This window comes from Pseudophryne corroboree, chromosome 1, assembly GCF_028390025.1.
Source record: "Pseudophryne corroboree isolate aPseCor3 chromosome 1, aPseCor3.hap2, whole genome shotgun sequence".
Classification (NCBI taxonomy): Eukaryota; Metazoa; Chordata; class Amphibia; order Anura; family Myobatrachidae; genus Pseudophryne; species Pseudophryne corroboree.
This window is the reverse complement of record NC_086444.1, coordinates 797,921,633-797,933,932: the sequence shown is the minus strand read 5'-3', so window position 1 is coordinate 797,933,932 and position 12,300 is coordinate 797,921,633. Positions and strand designations below refer to the sequence as shown.

The following is a 12,300-nucleotide window of genomic DNA, read 5'->3' as shown; positions in this document are numbered from 1 at the left end:
AGGATTTTTGTAATCCAAGGGCAAGATTCATACCAGCCACACCAATCACACCGTATAACTTGTGAAATACTACCTAGTTAACAGTATGAAAAAACAACATAGCATCAGTCCAAGACCGATGAAACTATAACATAACCCTTATGTAAGCAATAACTATATACAAGTCTTGCAGAAGTAGTCCGCACTTGGGGCGCCCAGCATCCTCTACGGACTACGAGAAAAAGATTTACCGGTAGGTTTAAAATCTTATTTTCTCTAACGTCCTAGAGGATGCTGGGACTCCGTAAGGACCATGGGGATTATACCAAAGCTCCCAAACGGGCGGGAGAGTGCGGATGACTCTGCAGCACCGATTGAGCAAACAGGAGGTCCTCCTCAGCCAGGGTATCAAACTTATAGAACTTTGCAAAGGTGTTTGACCCCGACCAAGTAGCAGCTCGGCACAGCTGTAGTGCCGAGACCCCTCGGGCAGCCGTTCAAGAAGAGCCCACCTTCCTAGTGGAATGGGCTTTAACCGATTTCGGTAACGGCAATCCTGCCGTAGAATGCGCCTGCTGAATCGTGTTACAGATCCAGCGAGCAATAGTCTGCTTTGAAGCAGGGCCGACAACTTTGTTGGCTGCATACAGGACAAACAGTGCTTCTGTTTTTCTGATCCTAGCCGTTCTGGCCACGTAAATTTTCAAAGCCCTGACCACATCAAGGGACTCAGAATCCTCCAAGTCACGTGTAGCCACAGGCATGACAATAGGTTGGTTCATATGAAAGGATGTGACCACCTTAGGCAGGAATTGAGGAAGGGTCCGCAATTCCGCTCTATCAATATGGAAAACCAGATAGGGGCTTTTATGTGATAAAGCCGCCAATTCCAACACTCGCCTAGCCGAAGCCAAGGCTAACAACATGACCACCTTCCAGGTGAGATATTTTAACTCCACTGTCTTAAGTGGTTCAAACCAATGTGACTAAGGAAACTTAACACCACGTTAAGGTCCCAAGGCGCCACCGGAGGTACAAAAGGAGGCTGAATATGCAGAACTCCCTTCACAAAAGTCTGTACTTCAGGTAATGAGACCAATTTCTTTTGAAAGAAAATGGATAAGGCCGAGATCTGAACTTTAATGGAGCCTAAGTTTAGGCCCAAATTCACTCCAGTTTGTAGGAAGTGAAGAAAACGGCCCAGGTGGAATTCTTCCGTAGGAGCATTCCTGGCCTCACACCAAGAAACATATTTTCTCCATATTCGGTGATAATGTTTAGATGTCACGTCCTTCCTAGTCTTTATTAGCGTAGGAATGACCTCATCCGGAATACCTTTTTCCGCTATGATCCGGCGTTCAACCGCCATGCCGTCAAACGCAGCCGCGGTAAGTCTTGGAACAGACAGGGACCTTGTTGTAACAGGTCCTGCCTTAGAGGAAGAGGCCACGGATCTTCTGTGAGCATTTCTTGCAGATCCGGATACCAGGTCCTTCGTGGCCAATCTGGAACAATGAGAATTGTTCTCACTCCTCTTTTTCTTATTATCCTCAACACCTTGGGTATGAGAGGAAGAGGAGGAAACACATATACCGACTGGAACACCCACGGTGTCACTAGGGCGTCCACAGCTACCGCCTGAGGGTCTCTTGACCTGGCGCAATACCTTTGTAGCTTTTTGTTGAGGCGGGACGCCATCATGTCTATTTGGGGTAATCCCCATCGACTTGCAATCTGCGCGAAGACTTCCTGATGAAGTCCCCACTCTCCCGGATGCAGATCGTGTCTGCTGAGGAAGTATGCTTCCCAGTTGTCCACTCCCGGAATGAACACTGCTGACAGAGCGCTTACATGATTCTCCGCCCACTCTGCTCCTTGTGCCGCCTTGGCGGTTTACATGAGCTACTGCGGTGATGTTGTCTGAGTGGATCAGAACTGGTCGATTGCGAAGTAAGATCTCCGCTTGACGTAGGGCGTTGTATATGGCCCTTAGTTCCAGGATGTTGATGTGAAGACAAGTCCAAAGTCCCTGGAAATTTCTTCCCTGTGTGACTGCTCCCCAACCTCGGAGGCTCGCGTCCGTGGTCACCAGGATCCAGTCCTGTATGCCGAACCTGCGGCCCTCTAGAAGGTGAGCCCTGTTTAGCCACCACAGGAGAGATACTCTGGCCCTGGGGGACAGGGTGATCCTCTGATGCAGTTGCAGATACGACCTGGACCATTTGTCCAATAGGTCCCATTGGAAGGTCCTTGCATGGAATCTGCCGTATGGAATGGCTTCGTATGTTGCCACCATCTTTCCCAGAACTTGAGTGCAATGATGTACTGACACTTGTTTTGGTTTCAACAAGTCCATGACTAGAGTCATGAGTTCCTGTGCTTTTTCCGTCGGAAGAAAAATCCTTTTCTGGTCTGTGTCCAGAATCATGCCCTAGAAGGGCAGACGAGTTGTAGGATTCAGCTGCGACTTTGGAATATTGAGAATCCAGCCGTGTCGCTGTAACACATTCAGTGAAAGTGATACGCTGCTCAGCAACTTCTCCCTTGATCTCGCTTTTATGAGGAGATCGTCCAAGTACGGGATAATTGTGACACCCTGCTTGCGCAGGAGCACCATCATTTCCGCCATTACCTTGGTGAAAATTCTCGGGGCCGTGGAAAGCCCAAACGGCAACGTCTGAAATTGGTAATGACAATCCTGTACCGCAAATCTCAGGTACGCCTGATGAGGAGGATATATGGGGACATGCAGGTATGCATACTTTATGTCCAGAGATACCAAAAAATCTCCCCCTTCCAGGCTGGCGTTGACCGCCCTGAGCAATTCCATCTTGAATTTGAACCGTTTTAAGTAAAGGTTCAGGGATTTTAAATTCAAAATGGGTCTGACCGAACCGTCCGGTTTCGGAACCACAAACAGAGTTGAGTAGTACCCCTGCCCTCTTTGAAGCAGGGGAACCTCTACCACCACTTGCTGCAGACACAATTTGTGAATTACAAAACAGAAAAAAATACTGGCGCCGGCTGGATCTCAAGATAAAGAACGGAAACAATTTTATCAGTTATAAAATTGACCATACATTTATTAAGACTAATCTAAAAAAAAGTATATAACATATAAAATGTCAAGAGGTTAATCAGTAATAAGGGTTGAGAGTCTCTCAAATTATATAAGGGACCACTTGTATATCCAATAGGGCAATATGCACCAATGATCTGGCTAGAACTCAGTCCTCCAAGATATCCTCATAAGGTTTCAGGCATAAATATTACCATGGTCTCAGAAGAAAAGTCCCCTTGGTTCTCAATTGCAGATCGAGGTCCAATGGCAGCAGGGGAATAAGCAGAGACTGCAATAAAAGGTTCTGGAGTGTTCAAGAGTCCACAGATTGCCAGGTGATTTAAAGTAAAAGCAGGTGCAGTGCCCGTGGTCAGGATGGTGAAGGTCTCAACGCGTTTCGCTGGTCTATATCACCGCCAGCTTCCTCAGGAGTATATGTCTTGAGTGTGCTAAGATAGATTTTTATACCCTCATGATTAGGGGTGAGCTAAAACACCTGGCTACAATCATTATCAGGTGAGTGGACACACATTTAAAAATAATAAAACGTAAAATATAATATAAATAATAGAGAAGGCAATCATACTGGAATATGAAGTTTATCAAAGAAGCAATGTTAAAAAACGAGCATGGGATATAGTGAAAATATAACAATATTGGAGTATCAGGAAGTGTGTTATTAATTACTTCCTTGATTGCATGATTCGTCCCGGTCACGTGGTCAGGCAATATCCAATCATTGTGATAGTGGGGTGTCACCAGTGCAGCATGGAAACCGGAAAATATCCATATTAGGAAGTGTTCCGGTCACGTGATAGTGCCCAACCACGTGATCGGGTAGAGGTAGCGGTTCACAGGGCGGAAATGCCGTATGCATGAGAATCAGAGCGTTGCGTTCCACGAGTGTTAGCACTGTGTATCGTGGGTTGTCATGGTAACCCGCCGCACTGGGCGGTATTAATCTATACAGTCAAAGACTGTGTCTGTCTGTATATACAGAAATAAAATCGCTATTGTTATAACATACTATCTTATCTGATTTAGACTGGATATATATAAATCATAAAGTGTTTAATCAGCAAACCGATTTAATCATGTTGAATATCGAATATAAGGGTGAATGAAAATATCAATCCGGGAAGGAGATGAGAGAAAACACATAAAGTCACATAGTAAAAGAAGCTGTCTGAGGGCACTCGCATACAGAAAAAGTTTATACAAATATACAAAAAAGTGTGATGATCTAAATGGATACATTTGTATTTACATAGAGAATCAAACCTTAAAGCAAAATAGAATCAAATATAGGTTAAATATCAATTTAAATATAGAAATAGATATAGATCTTAGGAAAGACACTCTATTTAGATAAGTCATTCTTTAGTTTTTACTCACACCCACAACACGAAACGTATTGACTTTCTAGATGTGACCCTTGAAATAATTGAGAATCAAATCAGAACCTCCAATTATTCAAAACCAGTCAATACGTATTCTTATTTACATTATGATAGTGCACATTATGCACCCTGGAAACATAACATACCCAAAGGACAATTAATGCGCCTGAGACGCAATTGTTCCACTCTAGATTCATTTACCACCCAGGCCCATGAATTAATGAATGCCTTGAAACAACGTAAATACCCTGAGGCACTCCTTGACGAAGCATACAAGGAAGTCCTCCTTATGGATAGAAGTAATCTATTACAATTGAAACCCTGTGGACAAACCTCACAAAATAATTCAAATAATCAAAAAATCAAAGGTGACGACACGAGACAACTTGCATTTGTATGCAAATACAATAACTGTGCTAGCCAAATTAAAAATATTATTTTTAAAAATTACAGAGTATTAAAACAGGACAAGGTCTTGAATGAATTATTACCCTCCAAGCCCTGTATAATATATAAGGAAAACAGATCATTGAAATCTATACTGGCTCCCAGCCACCTTAGGTTGGGGGAACCTAAAGAAACCTCCCATGGTTGCAAATGGTTAACCACAAAACCATTAGGATGTCACAGATGCGGTAAACCTAGGTGCACTACATGCACCTACATGCAGAAAAAAACTACCACTATAAAATTACCTGGTAATGAAGATCCGTACAAACTTGAGTCATTTATGAACTGTGACTCGAGGTTCATTATTTATTTACTTACCTGTGGTTGTGGCCTGAATTATGTCGGGAGAACCACAAGGGCTATTCATGTACGCTTTATGGAACATCGCAGAAACATTATCAAACGTAACACCTTACATAGCGTCTCACGTCACTTCAATCTAATTCATGAGGGTGATCCTAAAAGCCTTACACTAGTATGCTTAGAACACGTCGCCCCCACACCCAGAGGTGGCGACAGATTCAATAAACTGTGCTGTAGGGAAATCTATTGGATGTTCAAACTCAACTCATTACATCCAGATGGATTGAATGAGAATATCGAATTGAATACTATACCATAAACCTCATGCTATATATCCAAGGAAACTTGCCTTACTCCCAGTTTGCCCCTCATTTTCCTATCTATATCCTTTCACTTTTCCGTATGTATCCAGTATAGTTTTCTGATCCAATTTGTCAGCCTTCTGACCGCTCTGTTCTCAAGATTAATGTCCTCAAAATACACTACACAGTTCACCTTGGTAACTATATATTAGTGTTTCCATGTGGGCATGGCTTGCAGCATGATAGAATCCAGCTCTTAATAACCTATGTACAAAGTCACCTAGAATATGCATCACTATTATGATGCTTCACTAATAATAAATAAATATTTATGACATTTATATGTATGTCACTTATGCAGTCTTTACGACTTTACATCCTGTATACCACTAAGAATGACTTATCTAAATAGAGTGTCTTTCCTAAGATCTATATCTATTTCTATATTTAAATTGATATTTAACCTATATTTGATTCTATTTTGCTTTAAGGTTTGATTCTCTATGTAAATACAAATGTATCCATTTAGATCATCACACTTTTTTGTATATTTGTATAAACTTTTTCTGTATGCGAGTGCCCTCAGACAGCTTCTTTTACTATGTGACTTTATGTGTTTTCTCTCATCTCCTTCCCGGATTGATATTTTCATTCACCCTTATATTCGATATTCAACATGATTAAATCGGTTTGCTGATTAAACACTTTATGATTTATATATATCCAGTCTAAATCAGATAAGATAGTATGGTATAACAATAGCGATTTTATTTCTGTATATACAGACAGACACAGTCTTTGACTGTATAGATTAATACCGCCCAGTGCGGCGGGTTACCATGACAACCCACGATACACAGTGCTAACACTCGTGGAACGCAACGCTCTGATTCTCATGCATACGGCATTTCCGCCCTGTGAACCGCTACCTCTACCCGATCACGTGGTTGGGCACTATCACGTGACCGGAACACTTCCTAATATGGATATTTTCCGGTTTCCATGCTGCACTGGTGACACCCCACTATCACAATGATTGGATATTGCCTGACCACGTGACCGGGACGAATCATGCAATCAAGGAAGTAATTAATAACACACTTCCTGATACTCCAATATTGTTATATTTTCACTATATCCCATGCTCGTTTTTTAACATTGCTTCTTTGATAAACTTCATATTCCAGTATGATTGCCTTCTCTATTATTTATATTATATTTTACGTTTTATTATTTTTAAATGTGTGTCCACTCACCTGATAATGATTGTAGCCAGGTGTTTTAGCTCACCCCTAATCATGAGGGTATAAAAATCTATCTTAGCACACTCAAGACATATACTCCTGAGGAAGCTGGCGGTGATATAGACCAGCGAAACGCGTTGAGACCTTCACCATCCTGACCACGGGCACTGCACCTGCTTTTACTTTAAATCACCTGGCAATCTGTGGACTCTTGAACACTCCAGAACCTTTTATTGCAGTCTCTGCTTATTCCCCTGCTGCCATTGGACCTCGATCTGCAATTGAGAACCAAGGGGACTTTTCTTCTGAGACCATGGTAATATTTATGCCTGAAACCTTATGAGGATATCTTGGAGGACTGAGTTCTAGCCAGATCATTGGTGCATATTGCCCTATTGGATATACAAGTGGTCCCTTATATAATTTGAGAGACTCTCAACCCTTATTACTGATTACCCTCTTGACATTTTATATGTTATATACTTTTTTTTAGATTAGTCTTAATAAATGTATGGTCAATTTTATAACTGATAAAATTGTTTCCGTTCTTTATCTTGATATCCAGCCGGCGCCAGTATTTTTTTCTGTTTTGTATTTAACCTGTTTTCGGGACTAACCGGGAATCCCTATACAGGCTGCCGTTGACAGCGCACTCACTAATTGCTCTGCTACAATTTTTGAATTGCCTGTAAAACTATCTCCCCTTCCAGGGGTTGTTTCGGTAGGGCCGATTTGAAAAACCGGCGAGAAGGCACTTCTTCGAATTCTAGCTTGTAACCCTGGGAAACAATTTCTATTGCCCATGGATCCACCTGTGAGTGGACCCAGACGTGGCTGAACAGTCGAAGACGTGCCCCCACAGGAGCTGACTCCCTCAGGGGAGTCCCAGCGTCATGCGGTGGATTTAGCAGAGGCCGGGGAGGACTTCTGTTCCTGGGAACTAGCTGTGGTGTGCAGCTTTTTCCCTCTGCCCTTACCTCTGGCAAGAAAGGACGATCCACGTGCTCTCTTGCTTTTATTGGAACGAAAGGACTGCATTTGATAATGAAGTGCTTTCTTAGATTGTGAGGGAATATATGGCAAAAACTTTGATTTACCTGCCGTAGCCGTGGAGACGAGATCCGAGAGGCCCTCTCCGAACAATTCCTCACCCTTGTAAGGCAATAACTCCATATGCCTTTTGGAGTCGGCATCACCTATCCACTGCCGGATCCATAAGCCACGCCTAGCAGAAATAGACATAGCGTTTATTCTGGAACCCAGTAAACTAATGTCTCTTTGAGCATCTCTCATATATAAGACAGCATATTTTATATGCCCTAGAGTCATTAAAATGGTATCCTTATCAAGAGTCTCAATATCTGCAGATAAGGAATCTGTCCATGCTGCTACAGCACTACAAACCCAGGCCGACGCAATAGCCGGTCTGAGTAACGTACCAGAATGTGCGTAAATGGACTTCAAGGTAACCTACTGCTTGCGGTCAGCAGGATCCTTGAGGGTAGCTGTATCTTGGGATGGAAGCGCTATCTTTTTTGATAAGCGTGTTAAAGCTTTGTCCACCCTAGGGGAGGATTCCCACCGTATTCTGTCCTGTGACGGGAAAGGATACGCTATAAGAATCCTTTTGGGAATCTGCAGTTTTTTGTCTGGAGTTTCCCACGCTTTTTCGCATAAATCGTTCAGCTCATGTGAGGAAGGAAAGGTGACCTCTGGTTTCTTTCCCTTAAACATGTGCACCTTCGTGTCAGAGACAGGGGGTTCCTCAGTGATATGCAAAACATACACTAATATGCCTTATATGCCATATAGGAGGTTTAAATTGCTGCCCAGGGTGCCCCCCCCTGCGCCCTGCACCCTTACAGTGACCGGAGTGTGTGAGGTGAATGGGAGCAATGGCGCACAGCTGCAGTGCTGTGCGTTACCTCCGTGAAGAATCTGAAGTCTTCTGCCGCCTGTGATGATCTTTTCCTCACATACTCACCCGGCTTCTATCTTCCGGCTCTGCGAGGAGGACGGCGGCGCGGCCCTGGGACGGACGGCGAGGGTGAGACCTGCGTACCGATCCCTCTGGAGCTAATGGTGTCCAGTAGCCTAAGAAACAGAGCCCTGAAACTCAGAGAAGTGGGTCTGTTTCTCTCTCCTCAGTCCCTCGATGCAGGGAGTCTGTTGCCAGCAGGCTCCCTGAAAATAAAAAACCTAACAAAAATGCTTTCTTACAGGAAACTCAGGAGAGCTCCTGAAATGCACCCAGCTCCTCTGGGCACAGTATCAAACTGAGGTCTGGAGGAGGGGCATAGAGGGAGGAGCCAGTGCACACCCAGAGTCAAAGTGCCCATGTCTCCTGCGGAGCCCGTCTATCCCCATGGTCCTTACGGAGTCCCAGCATCCTCTAGGACGTTAAAGAAAAGTCTATTTAAAATGGTGTCCAAAAAATGGAGCCCTGGTGGATTGAAAACTTGATAGGAGAAAGAATAGAATCTCGCCACCAATCCTTTCAGGATTTAGAGCGTACCAAAACTCACATCAAAGGAAACAGGAAAAAGCACATAAAGGTACCTTTATCTAGTCAATAAATAAAGGCACAGCGTACCCCACTCAAGTGTTTGGCAAGTGTGTTCCGTATATAAAGGTATCTTTAAACAATGGTCCAGCGAGGTCAGTTTCAATAAAAATGGTTATTTTATTTGACAAAAAGCCAATTAAAATAAACAAACAATGAAGGTGCAAATGACCTCAATCAAGTGGTAACAACAGGGGACATAGGGAGAAGATGTTAGTAACTCCAATTCAAGAGGGTAGTCCGGAATCCCCTCTGTACAAAACCCCCGTGTACCTCACGAATAGATATGATGGCCAAGCTTGCTTCAATAATAAAAGAAAAATCCACTCTCAGCATGCACCAACGCCGTTTCGACCGTATAGGTCTTTTTCAAGGTCTTGTTAATTTTTGATTCTTGACTAATTTCGGCGAGAGTGCACCTTCTACTTCGGTGGTTGTTGCGGTATATTGGTGGCCATACATGGTCATTAGGAGCACCCGCATATCTACCTATGAGAATTGATGAGAGTGCAGGACATTCTGTGGAGATATATATATATATAGATAGATACACAAAATCCACGGCACTCCCAAATCCCTTAGGTAACTGAAATCAAAGTTGAATAGCCGGTGCCCTCCTGGTGGTAACAGCGGAGCTGTATTTAATAATGTATACTGCAAAGGCGTTTGGAATAAAGACAGACACGCAAGTCTGGTAATCAACGTTTCAATGTCATAGCGGCATTTTCGGCAGGATAAAGTTACAAAAGTGTACTACTCACCAATTTATCTCCGTCTGGTGGTCCATGGCGCCAGCGGCCCGTCGCGTCCACGCTCCGTTCAATGATGACGTCATCACGAGGCGCCGGCTTCGCCGTCACGGAGCACCCGGACCGGAGCACACTAGAAAAACACCTGTGATGTGCAAACATGAAAACAGTACTAAGCATTGCATGTAACAACTTTTTAACAATGAAACATGTATCTGAATAAGTGGTAACATTAAAAGCTATTATGGTGATTGTTTACTGTGTAGCTTTTAATGTTACCACTTATTCAGATACATGTTTCATTGTTAAAAAAATTACATGCAATGCCTAGTCTGTGCTGTGTAGGTAATACTGTTTTCATGTTTGCACATCACAGGTGTTTTTCTAGTGTGCTCCGGTCCGGGTGCTCCGTGACGCCAAAGCCGGCGCCTCGTGATGACGTCATCATTGAATGGAGCGTGGACGCGACGGGCCGCTGGCGCCATGGACCACCAGACGGAGATAAATTGGTGAGTAGTACACTTTTGTAACTTTATCCTGACGAAAATGCCGCTATGACATTGAAACGTTGACTACCAGACTTGCGTGTCTGTCTTTATTCCAAACGCCGTGAGTGCCGCCTGCCTTTGCAGTATATATATATATATATATATATATATATATATATATATATATAAAATATTAATAACTGTTATAAAAAGCATTCTCCTAGTAAAAAAGTAATAATAATAATAATAATTAAGAAACAGCCTTGAAAAAGAAATTTGACCGCCGTTTCCCAGTACACAGATTGGAAGTGCCAGCCCCATAGGTCATAATGTGGTACGAGCACTTCCAAAGTGTCCAAAAAACAAACAATTGTTTTGCAATGTGGCACTACTGTTGAAATCTTAATGCCATCTGCAAATCTCCGCAGTATGGTTTCTTAGGGATTGCATGGTTGTAGTCTTGGTATGTCTCTTATGTGGTAGCCTTTATGTCAGGATTCCACCCATGGGCGTAGCTTAAACTTTTCGGACCCCATAGCAACATTTTGAAGTGGCCACTAATGCTTCAATGCTTCAAGGGAGAAACATCTCTGCAACTCTCCACAACAGTGCCTAGTGCTGCCCAGGGGGCTTTCTTACTACCAGGTATCATGCATTAGCATACTCACATCTCTTCCTCATCTTCCCCCATATTACCATTATCTTCCTTCATCATCATTACTCACTATCCAACGAACACTTTCAATTAAAATAGCTAAATTAATGACCAAAACAAGTTTATTTGATGCCATACAGTAATGCCCCCAGTGTATAGTATGCCCCATAGTAGTGACCAGGCCCTAGTTCATAATAAGTCGAATAGTGGTGCCCCCTTATGGTGTCTCTTCAGCACCCTATTTTTCTGTCCATCTCCTTACCAACATAATCACGTCAGCGTTGGAGGGGAGACACATGGAGGAGCTACTAGCAGGTGTGACTGCAGGTTAGTGGAACACTCTTAGCGTCCCTGCCTGCAGCATCATTACAGAGCTTATTTCAGCACTGATGACTCATGTGAGCTACAGTAAGTGCAGGGGAGGCACCCAGGCCCAATAGCATCAGTACCATCTGCACCCACTATCGTTTTGCCCCTGATGTCACCTGTAGATAGGCTAGTTCACTCTTCTAGGACCTTCTCAGTATAGAAAGTACTTAGACAGATTGGAAACTGTACTGCAGAGATCTAACAAGAAGTGGCATCTTCTTATATCACTGGCCTCGTCTTCTGGCTCAGAAGACCACCGTGTAAATTAAAAACCTGAAGATGCTCTATACATTACGGGGTCCATGTACTAAATATATGTTAATGTGGAGAAATATCCGTTTATCTTCACCTGTTTACGGTCATTCTGAGTTGATCGCTCGCTAGCAGTTTTTAGCAGCCGTGCAAACGCTAAGTCGCCGCCCTCTGGGAGTGTATTTTAGCTTAGCAGAAGTGCGAACAGTTGTATCGCAGAGCGCCTGCAAAATTTTTTTGTGTAGTTTCAGAGTAGCTCAAAACCTACTCAGCGCTTGCGATCACTTCAGACTATTCAGTTACGGATTTGACGTCACACACCCGCCCAGCCACGCCTGTGTTTTCCCTGGCATGTCTGCGTTTTTCCGAACACTCCCTGAAAACTGTCAGTTGCCACCCAGAAACGCCCACTTCATGTCAATCACTCTGCGGCAACCAATGCGACTGAAATGCATTGCTAGACCCTGTGCAAAACTGCATCATTC

The 12,300-nt window shown here is 43.4% G+C and overlaps 1 protein-coding gene across 8 annotated transcripts in view; it reads right to left on the bottom strand.

Moving 5' to 3' along the window:
• EGF (epidermal growth factor) overlaps positions 1-12,300 on the bottom strand; it is a 230,742-nt gene that overhangs the window by 129,561 nt on the left and 88,881 nt on the right. The window lies entirely within an intron of this gene.